The 11,521-nt window shown below is 39.7% G+C and overlaps 1 non-coding gene across 1 annotated transcript; it reads right to left on the bottom strand.

Moving 5' to 3' along the window:
* Positions 1-6,505: 6,505 nt before the first annotated feature.
* LOC112753055 (small nucleolar RNA R71) lies at positions 6,506-6,613 on the bottom strand. Its single transcript, XR_003177456.1, has one exon. It is a non-coding gene; the product is annotated as a small nucleolar RNA R71 (small nucleolar RNA).
* Between the last annotated feature and the right edge of the window lie 4,908 nt (positions 6,614-11,521).

Raw genomic sequence — 11,521 nt, 5'->3', positions numbered from 1 at the left:
TTCATTAATCAAAACTTTAAGAAACTCAAAATTACAAATATGAACAAAGTAACTTGAACCAAATGGAAATGAAAGCAAAAGTAGTGGAATTAAAGAGGAAATTTAAGAGTACTTACAAAAGATGAGCAAAATCCAAAAGCAAAGCTTGCTATAAAATGCTACAATGGAGATGGAAATGAAATCCTAGGATAGCATTTTCTACTCTACTCCTACTCCTACTCCTATGGAAGCTTCCTAATGCTAATTCTACCTAATACTACCTAATAATCATGCATGCCTTCATATGTGTTTAAATCCCTTTATATAGCACTTCAATTCAGCATCTAGCCTTCCAAAATTGGGCCAAAAGCCCTCAGAAATTGCGCAGCACGTGTTTCATTAATGAAACCACGTGTAGGATCCTGTGCGTACGCACACTTTTCTGTTTGTTCACCGGTGCATACGCATAGAGGGTTGTGCGCACGCACACATACAAATTTCCTCTTGTGCGCACCACGCCTGCTTGTGCGTACGCACACTTGTCTGTGTGTGCTTTTCCTTGTTTTCTTCATGTGTTCTCCCTTGTACATGCTTTCTCCCACTTTTGCCTAGCCAATCTTGACAAAATGACCTGAAATCACTCACAAAATACATCACGGCATCGAATGGCATAAAAGTGAGATTAAATTTACTTATTTAGGCAGAAAAATGCATGTTTTCACATTTAGGTTCAACTTAGGGAGATAACACAAAAGTATGCTATTTTGGTGCTTATGTTTGAGCTTATGTGATGAAATCCATCAAAATCAAGTTAAAATATATCAGAAAATATGGACTCATCATGAGGCGTTTGGTATCTATGGTTGTTGTTTTGGTTTTGTTGTGAGTGTTGGTATGGTTGGTTATGGTGGTTATGGTTGACTTTGTTGTGATATTGAGAATATGAGTTTCCTTCGCTCCATCTTTGATTGTGGTTATTCCCTTGAGCATTGTTCCTCCACCCTTGATTGGAACTATTACCATGAGAGTAATTGTTTTGACCTGGAGATTGATAGGGTGGACGGTTGTTGTAGTTCACGTTGGCTACCGCGAGAGTATAATCCTCTTGGACTTGATGGCATTCGTCGGTGTAATGTGCGGTACTAGAGCATAAGCCACATACTCTAGGAGGTACTTCAAGTTGGAGGATTTGAGGTGGGGCTTGGATTGAGTGAAATTCCTTTTGTTCTTTACGAATCTTCGTAAGGAGAGTGGTCATGTCTTCAAGCACATTAGTCAAAGCCGATGCGGATGGAGGTGCTTCCACCACACTCTTGGGAGGATTGTTCCTCACTCTTACATGTTGTGTAGCCTCGGCGACATCATTGATCAAACTCTATGCTTCCGCCGCCATCTTGGAACCACCACTAGAAATGGTGAGCAATCTCTTATCTGCTGCACAAAGACCTCCAGTGAAATAGCTAATGAGCAAGTGAGTGTCTAACCCATGATGTGCACAAGATTCCAACAACCTCTTATATCGAGTCCAATATTCGAAGAGTGACTCTTGGTCTTTTTGCATTATACCAGAAATTTCCTTCAGGATGTAATCGGTCTTCTCTGGCGGAAAGATCTTGTCTAAAAACTCTTTTCTCAATAGGTCCCATTCAATCACCACTTCATCCGTTAGGGAGTAGAACCACTCTTTTGCCGACCCCTCAAGAGAGAAGGAGAAAGCAAAAACCATGATAGCAATCTCATCGACACCATGCCTTCGAGCCGTAAAACAAGCAACTTGAAAGTCTCTCAAATGCCTAATAGGATCTTGGCCCAGTAGTCCATGGTACTTAGGAAGCAAATTAATCAGACTATTCTTTAACTCAAAGTCAACCCCAATATAAAGTAACCGAGAGTATTGGTCTCAGATCATCCTCAAGAGAATGGGCAAACATGTGCATCAATATTAGTTAGAATTCCGGGATTGGGAGTCATAAGCAAGAATTTAAACTACTAAGCTTAACATGCAAGAAATCTAAAAGGGCAAGGAATTAAATCAAAGCAACTAAAGCCAAGTATAAACAATTCCAATCTAGTAAGGGAACATGTAAATTTACCTCTGTTCTAGAACTAAGTAAAAAACTAAACTAACTATAGCAAGGATCAAGCAATTGGGAATTTTGGGTTTCAAATATGAATAATAAAAGGAACTCTAGGCTAGGCATGGGAATTGGGGTCACCATCCTTGTCTAATAACCATGTTTTGATAATTGTGAGGAACCAAGCTCATTAAGTCTACCTCAACGCCCGAAGTACGTACAATATCTACTTCAACGCTTGAAGTATGTCAAATGGCTTGATCAATCTCAACTCATAAGTCCCAATCCAACTACTAATTGGCTTAGTAGTAGATTGGTGTCAATGGGTATCAATTTGACCACTAAAGTTCTCAAATCACCAAATCAATTAGACCCAATGACTTAAGTTCACCCAATCCCCTTAGCTTAGTCCAGGAATATGGAAAACTACTCCATAATCAAAGGAAACATTTCATTAAACACATGGTATGCATTAACAAAAGACATATTCAAATTGCAAATTAATTGGAAATCACAAATACCCACTAACAATTATCAATAGAAAACAACTCAATTAACACTATCAATCATAGAAAACATCAATGCACTAATAGAAATCCAAGATCCATAAAGTTCATAACATAAGAAGGAAAAGGGAAATAAAAAGAGAACATAAATTCAACACAAGATCTAAACAAAATTATAACTAGGGAACTCAAATTAAGTAATTGAAACCAAAATTAACAAAACCCAATTCAGAAATTCAACAAAAAGAGGATAAAAAATAAACTAAATCTAGATAGAAGTAAGAGTTTCTCTCTCTCTAGAGAACAAGGACCAAAAACTAGCTAAAACTATGTGTAAAGTGTGAATGATTGGATCCCACCTTCCTCCATCAATTCCTGGGTCTTTTCCATGCAAAATCAAGTTGGATTTGTGCCTGGAGCCTCTCAGAAAATGCCAGCCACAATTTCATTAATGAAGTTACGTGCTGAGCGTCACGCGTGCGCGTCGGCCACCCGTGCACATCATATGAGTTTCTGTAATCCACGCGTACGCGTCGAGCATGCGTACGTGTCAGTCACTGCTGCGCCAATCCACGCGTGCGCGTCAGCCATGCATGCGCGTCGCTTCCAGTTCTCCAAAGCTCCATTCTTCATGTTCATTCCACTTCTGCATGCTTCCTTTCCATCTTCTAGACCATTCTTGCCCTATAGATCCTGAATTCACTTAACAAACACATCACGACATCGAATGGTAATAGAAGAGAATTAAAATACAGCATTTTTAAGGTAAAAGAAGCATGTTTTGAACCATGAAGCAAAATGAGGAAGGAAACACAAAACCATTGATGCCAAGGCATCTTAGGCTAGTTTTTCAAGCCTTTTTCTTTTGTTTTTATTAGGTTTTATGCACTTTCTTGAGCTATAAGTAAGCATTTGGACAAGAATTTCATGCATCCCTTGATTCAATTAAACTTGGTTATTTATGCGCTTTTCAGAAGACTTCATGCAATTTTGGCTTGATGATTGAATGATGCAAATATCTTGTGACTATAGCAAACTTTGATGCAAATGTTTGATTGATGATAGGTGAAAAGGAAGCTAAGGAAGGGAGAGAAAACAAGCAACAAAAGGGCCATGGAAAGAAGCAAAAGGAAGCAACGTCGGAGCCAAAGTTGGTTCTCCAATGTTGCCTCAAATATTGATGAAGAAAAAGGGAAGACCAACGTTGGAGCCAAAGTTGGTGCTCCAATATTAGGTCCAACGTCCATGCTTAAAGAGGTGCAAAGTTGGAGCCAAAGTTGGCCTCCAACTTTGCCTCAAACATCGACCAAGAAACGTGCATAGTTGGAGCCAAAGTTGGACCTCAAACGCTACCACAAACGTTGGCAAAAAAGGGTGCATAGTTGGAGCCAAAGTTGGACTCCAACTATGCCTTAAACTACAAATCAAGAGACCATAGTTGGAGTCCAACGCTGAGGTACAGAGGTGCCAAAGTTGGAGGCAACGTTGGGGTCCAACGTCACCTCCAACGTGCTCGACAAAATTCAAGTTTTGGAGATTGGAAAAATGTGCAACGACGCGTATGCGTGGATCACGCGTACGCGTGGGTATGCATTTTAGCCAATCGACTCGCACGCTTAGGTCACACGTACGTAACGTTGGGGGTCCAACGTCACCTCCAACGTAGGTGATAACTTTCAAGAATTTTAAGTTGGAAAAAGTGCATCGACGCGTACACGTGATTCACACATACGCGTGGGTGAGGATTTTGGCCATATGGCGCATACGCATGACCCACGCGTACGCGTGGATAGGCTAACGTTAGACTCCAATGTTGAGTTCAACGCTGGGTCAAACTCCAGGGCCAACATCCCAGCCTCTTTTGGCAAAGTTTAACCCATCGTTTGAGCTCAAACGTTGAACTCCAACGCGGCCTCCAACATCAATCCAACTTCAATACAAAAAGGCACCATGTAGAGTATGAAAGTTAATTTCCAAACGTCTTCATCAACGTCACTAAAGGCCACTTCCAACTAGCTTCAAACAAAGGCCAGAGGGCCCAGTCCAAGTACTTGAAGAATGAATGAAGAAAGTGTATAAATAGATTAGAGTTTTAGTTAGAAAAGAGCTTACACACACAGAGTACTGTAACTCTACCAAATTTTACTCTCCCAATTTAGTTTTGTTGCAATGTACTTCTCAATCAGAATTTCCATTTCCAGAGCTATGAACAACTAAACTCCTTTCATTGGGTTAGGGAGCTCTGTTGTACTTCAATGGATCAATAATAGTTTTCATTCTTCTTCTTCTTTCTTTTCTCTTGATTTTACTAGAAAGCTTTCGGTCTTCATCCAATTGGGTAGTTATCTTGGAAAAGAAGCTATTCATAATTGGATCTCCTCTTGGCCTTGGAAGAGGAATGAGGAGATCATGCTAGAAATACTTTCTCATGTTGGACTGGATTGGGGTTTGGATGGATATTATGACATTTAATCCTACCAATACTTTGATTTGGAATTACATGTGGTATAATCAGTGACCATGCTTCATCTCTTTTCATGAGCAATTAAATCAAGAAATTGGGCAATTGTTCAAGCTTAGAGAGATTGGGTTGCCAAGGAATTCGAATCCAATCACTTAAGATTGCCAAGGAGATCAATGAATGCATTGATTGAGGGAGAGATGAGAATGAACTTGATCCGGAGAATGCAACATCTCCTAAGCCCAATGAACTCCCCATCTCTGATCTACCCATTCTCTTTACATTCCGCACTTTAATTTGATGCTCAACCATCCCCGTTCCCTTTTAATTTCTTACAATTTAAGCTTCTGCACTTTAATTTCATGCAATTTCCCTTTTGCCATTTAATTTCTGTTATTTACATTCAATTATTTAAATTTTCTGCTCTTGAAGTTTCCCTCCAATTTACATTCTACAATCCCAATTTCAAATCTGATTCAGTTTAACTTGAACAATTCTCCAATTAACATTGATCAACCAACCAATCCGAGTGGGATTCGACCTCACTCTATAGTGAGTTTTTACTTGACGACAATCCTGTGCACTTGCCGGTAGAAATTTGTTGAGAGACATGTTTTTGTGACATCAAGTTTATGGCGCCATTTTCGGGAATTGGTTTTATATTGACAATTACTAAATTGGAGGATAACTAGATTGATCATTTTTCTTTTCTTTTGTTAATTGAATTTCAATTTAAGCTGTTTAATTTTACCTTCTGCAATTTTTGCTATTTTTCTTTAATCCTTTACTTTCCAAAAAGCTAACCCACTAACCATTTGATTAATTGCTCTAAACAAGCTAACCATAAGTTTCTGAGAATTTTCCACTTGCTATTTTCTTGTTGTATTTGTTGAGTGTATGACAGGTAGAAGAGGGAAAACTTCAACCTCTTTTAATAGTAAACCTGAGAGGACCTTCCTTAGATTAAGGAGGGAATCAAGAGGAAAAAAGGCTATTGGTGCAGAGAAAGAGGAGGAGGATTTGGATATAAATATGGAGGATGATATGGAGACTCATCATCAGGGAGAATTACATAACCATGCCAGGGAAGGTGCAACTAATCCTGCTGGACAAGAGAGAATGGTGCTAGGCTCCAACAATAATCCCAATCCTGGGAATTGTGGGAGCAGCATCCAAAAGCCAACCATCCATGCTAACAATTTCGAATCAAAGCCTCAACTCATCACTCTTGTCCAAAACAATTGTTCATTCGGAGGAAGTGCCCAAGAAGACCCTAATCAACATCTCACTACATTTCTAAGGATCTGTGATACAGTGAAATCTAATGGTGTTCATCCTGACACCTACAGATTACTACTGTTTCCCTTTTCCTTAAGGGATAAAGCATCTAACGGCTCGAATCCTTTCCTAAGGAAAGTTTGACAACTTGGGAAGATGTAATGAACAGATTCTTGGCAAGATTCTACCCTCCTCAGAGAGTGAATAGACTGAGGACTGAGGTGCAGACATTCAGGCAACAAGATTGTAAAATTCTCTATGAAGCATGGGAGAGATTCAAGGATTTGACAAGGAAGTGCCCGCCAAACATGTTTAATGAATGGGTACAACTGTATATCTTTTATGAAGGGCTATCATATCAATCCAAGAAAGCTGTAGACCACTCTTCTAGAGGCTTTCTCAACAAGAAGAAGACAATTAAAGAGGCTATAGATGTCATAGAAACAGTGGCTGATAATGAATATTTCTATGCCTCAAACAGAAGCAACAATAGAGGAGTGATGGAGCTGAACCACATGGATGCAATTTTGGCCCAAAACAAGATGATCACTAAGCAACTAGCTGATTTGACCAAGCAAATGGAGAAGAATCAAGCTGCAGCAATCTATACTCAACCCTCACCACAAGCAGAGTTGGACACAGAGGAAGGATTTGACTAGGAGGAAGCCAATTACATTGGAAATTCATCTAGGCAAGCTCATGATCCATACTCTAAAACCTACAACCCTGGTTGGAAGAACCACCCAAATTTTGGGTGGAAAAACCAACAAAACCAAAGCCAAGATCATAGACCCCATAACTCCAACCATTACAGCAACTACAATTACCAACACCCCAACCAAAGACCCTATCAAGCCACACAAAACACCTCTTCCCAGCCACTATACCAAACCCAAAATAACCAGCCTTAACATTCAATTTCCAACCTACCAAGGAGTTGAAACCTTGCTTCAAAATCCTTGCAAGGAGTCTCAAGACATGAAAACCTTCAAGGAGGAGGTGAGATCCAATCCACAAAATCAAGATGCTGTCATCCAAAAACTTGAGGCAAAAATTGGATACTTGTCCAAGCAAGCCCCTGGCCATAATTCTTGTAATTCCACCAAGACAAATTTGAGAGAGGAATGCAAAGTTATTACTCTCAGAAATGGAAAGGAGTTGAAAGAAATCTCAAAGGAAACTCAAGAGAAGGACGCAAAGGGAAGCCTAAGTGACAAGGAAGAGGCACAAACACATGATCCTAATTGACCAGAAGAAAAAGAAATCCTAAGACCATATGTCCCAAAAGCTCCTTACCCTCAGCGATTAATGAAGAATGCAAAGGATAGTCAATTCTCCAGATTCTTGGAGATTTTCAAGAGATTGCAAATCAACATTTCCTTTGCTGAAGTATTAGAGCAAATGCCACTCTATGCTAAGTTTCTGAAGGAATTAATGACCAAGAAGAGAAGTTGGAGGAATGATGAAACTGTGGTGTTAACTGAGAAATGTAGTGCCATTATCCAATACAAATTACCTCAAAATTTGAAGGACCCAGGGAGTTTCCAAATCCCATACATCATAGGAGAAATCATGGTGGAAAAAGCTTTATGTGATTTTGGAGCTAGCATAAATTTGATGTCCTTAGCAATGATGAAAAGAATGAAGATTGAGGAAGCCAAACCAACAAGAATGGCTCTTTAATTGGCAGACCGATCATTCAAATTCCCTCATGGAATAGTAGAAGATTTGTTGGTAAAGGTGGGAGAATTCATCTTCCTGGCTGACTTTGTGGTGTTGGATATGAAGGAAGAAGCCAAAGCTTCAATAATTTTGGGAAGGCTGTTTTTAGCTACTGCTTGAGCCATCATTGATGTTCAAAAGGGTGAACTTACCCTTCGGCTACATGATGAGAAGATGGTGTTTAATGTGTTTAAGGCCCTGAGTTACCCACAGGAATCACTAGGAGAATGTATGAGGGTGGATTGAGTAGAAATTGTGGTGCAAGAAACCTTTAAAGAAGAACATGAAGAGGTGACAGAAAAGGATTCCACCTTAAATATTGATGCTACAGAAATTCAATCAGCTGAGGCATCAATCCAAAGTGCACCAGAGCAAAAGAAAGAAGAGAAAGGAGCACCTAAACTTGAGCTGAAGGCATTGCCTCCCACTCTCACGTATGCATACTTGGGAAGTGATGAAAGTTATCCAGTAATCATCAACTCTTCTCTCAGCCAAGAATAGGAAAAGGAGCTAATCAAGGTGCTACAAAAATATCAAGATGCCATTGGATGGACCCTTGCTAATCAAGCTCATCTATATGCATGCATAAGATCCTATTGGAAGAGGATGCTAAGCCCTCCATTCAAGCCCAAAGAAGATTGAATCCAGTCATGAAAGAAGTGGTGCAAAAGGAGGTCATGAAACTATGGCAGGCAGGGGTGGTCTACCCAATTTCGGATAGCCCATGGGTGAGCCCCGTCCAAGTGGTTCCCAAGAAGGAAAGCATCACTGTAGTACCCAATGAAAAGAATGAACTCATCCCTACAAGAACTGTCACAGGATGGAGGATGTGCATAGATTACAGAAAGCTTAATGAAGCTACAAGGAAAGATCACTTCCCACTCCCCTTCATGGATCAGATGCTAGAAAACATCTTTCACTTGTCCATATGGAGTATTTGCTTACAGACGCATGCCATTTGGATTGTGTAATGCACCTGCTACTTTGCGAAGATGCATGCTGTCTACCTTCTCCGACATGATTAAAAAATTCATTGAAGTCTTTATGGACGACTTTTTTGTATTTGGGTATTCCTTCCCTAATTGCCTACATTACCTTGCCCTGGTGCTAAAGAGATGCTAAGAGACTAACCTAGTTTTAAATTGGGAGAAATGCCATTTTATGGTGACAGAAGGAATAGTCCTTAGCCATATGATGCCAAGGCATCTTAGGCTAGTTTCACTAGCATTTTTCTGTTAGTTTTAGTTGTTTTATGCATTTTCTTGAGCTTAAAGTAACCAAGAATGGTTAAATGAACAACAAAGCAATGAACCATCCAAACAGCATGATTTTTATGCAAATTTCATGAGTTTTTAGTTATATTACTTGAATGCTATGAATGGAAGATTCTCATGAAAATTTGCAAGACTTTGATGCAGTTGTTTGGATGATTGCAGGGAAGAAGAGGCTAGGCAAGGAAGCAACAAAAATCAATAAAGGAAGCTTGAATATCACATGTGGAGTTTAAGTTCCAGTTTAAGCTTAAACTGGAACTTAAACGGCCAAAATCATGAAAGCTGAGGAAAGGTGAAAGTGGCGTTTAACCTCCAGTTTAACCTTAAACTGGAAGTTAAACGCCAGAAATGGGAAATGCACCAGGGAGCCAATTCCACGTTTAAGCTCCAGTTTACCCTTAAACTGGAGCTTAAACGTGTTCGACCAAGTTTTCTCCTCCAGGGTTGCTTTCTCCATTTCCACGTTTAAGCTCCAGTTTAACCTTAAACTGGAGCTTAAACGTGTTCGACCTCCAGGGGTTGCTTTCTCCGCTTCCACGTTTAAGCTCCAGTTTAACCTTAAACTGGAGCTTAAACGTGTTCGACACCTCCAGGGCTACCTTTCTCCGCTTCCACGTTTAAGCTCCAGTTTAACCTTAAACTGGAGCTTAAACGTGTTCGACCTCCAGGGCTGCCTTTCTCTATTCCCACGTTTAAGCTCCAGTTTAACCTTAAACTGGAGCTTAAACGTGTTCGACCTCCAGGGCTGCCTTTCCTATCTCCACGTTTAAGCTTCAGTTTAACCTTAAACTGAAGCTTAAACGTGTTCGACTACGTTACCCTCCAGGGCTGCCTTCTTCCATTTCCACGTTTAAGCTTCAGTTTAACCTTAAACTGAAGCTTAAACGTGCTTCCACAAAAGGCATCACTGGAAGTGTCTGGCGTTTAAGCTGCAGTTTAAGCTTAAACTGCAACTTAAACGCCACTCTTGGAAAAGGTTTCTGGGCCAAAAATATTGCAGTTTAAGTTAGCATTTGAGCACAAACATTAACTTAAACTTACTCTGGCATGAAACCCAATTGAATATCATGGTTTATGGGATTGGGCCTGAAGGATTGATGAGTCTGGAATTTCAATTTGTTGAGTCATGTGTCATTACTTGATTATCACTAAGTTGGCTCAATGAATGTTGCAGAATTTGGATCAGCAGCCTCATCAAGATTATGGATCATAAACCCAAAGCAAAAGAAAAGCAGGGAGAGGCCTCAAAGCCCAAGAAACACAACAGAAGCTCAATATAGAAAGTGTATAAATAGGATAGAATTTAAGTTAGGAAGAACTTTTACCTTTTCATTTTGCTAGTTTTCATACCTTTGTAATTGAATTCAGAGCTATGATTCACTAAACCCCTTTCATTGGGTTAGGGAGCTCTATTGTAATTCAATGAATCAATAATAGTTTTATCTTCTTCTTCAATCTTTTCTCTTAAATTTTGTTAGAAAGCTTCTCGATCTAATTCCATTGGGTAGTTGTCTTGGGAAAGAAACTACCCATAATTGGAATCCTTCGGAACCTTGGGAAAGGAATGGAGGATTCATGCTAGAGAAGCTTTCTCACAGTGAATTGGATTGGGGTTTCGATGGATATTGTGACATGTAATCCTACCAAATTGTGGTTCATGAAACTGTGTGGTATAATCAGTGATCGAGCATCATCTCTTCTTATGAACATTTAAACCAAGGGATTGGGAATTTGTTTGTTTTTAGAGAGAATTGGTGAGCCAAGGGATTGGGATCCAATCATATAAGATTGCCAAGCAAAATTCAATGAACGCATTGGTTGAGGAAGAGATAAACATGTTTTGATTCGGAGATCTCAATATCTCCTATAACCCAATGAATTCCCCATTTCTGATTTCCACTTTCTCTTTACATTCTGCAACTCAATTCATGCAATCACCCCCATTCCCTTTTAATTTCAGCAATTTAGCTTCTGCTCTTTAATTCATGCAATTTAAGATTCCGCCATTTCAATTTCTTGTCATTTACGTTTCCCGCCAATTTTACATTCCGCAATTCTCATCTAATTCTTGATTCCGCTCAACTAGACACACTTCTAATCCGAATTGCTCATTCAACCAATCCTTGTGGGATTCGACCTCACTCTATTGTGAGTTTTTACTTGACGATAACCGGTGCACTTGCCGGAAGGAATTTTGCCGATCGTGCAATTTCCTAAATCGTAGCA

The sequence above is a fragment of the Arachis hypogaea genome, chromosome 15 (assembly GCF_003086295.3).
Source record: "Arachis hypogaea cultivar Tifrunner chromosome 15, arahy.Tifrunner.gnm2.J5K5, whole genome shotgun sequence".
In the NCBI taxonomy this organism is placed as follows: Eukaryota; Viridiplantae; Streptophyta; class Magnoliopsida; order Fabales; family Fabaceae; genus Arachis; species Arachis hypogaea.
Note: the sequence above shows the minus strand (reverse complement) of the source record. Positions and strands in the feature narration are given on the sequence as shown.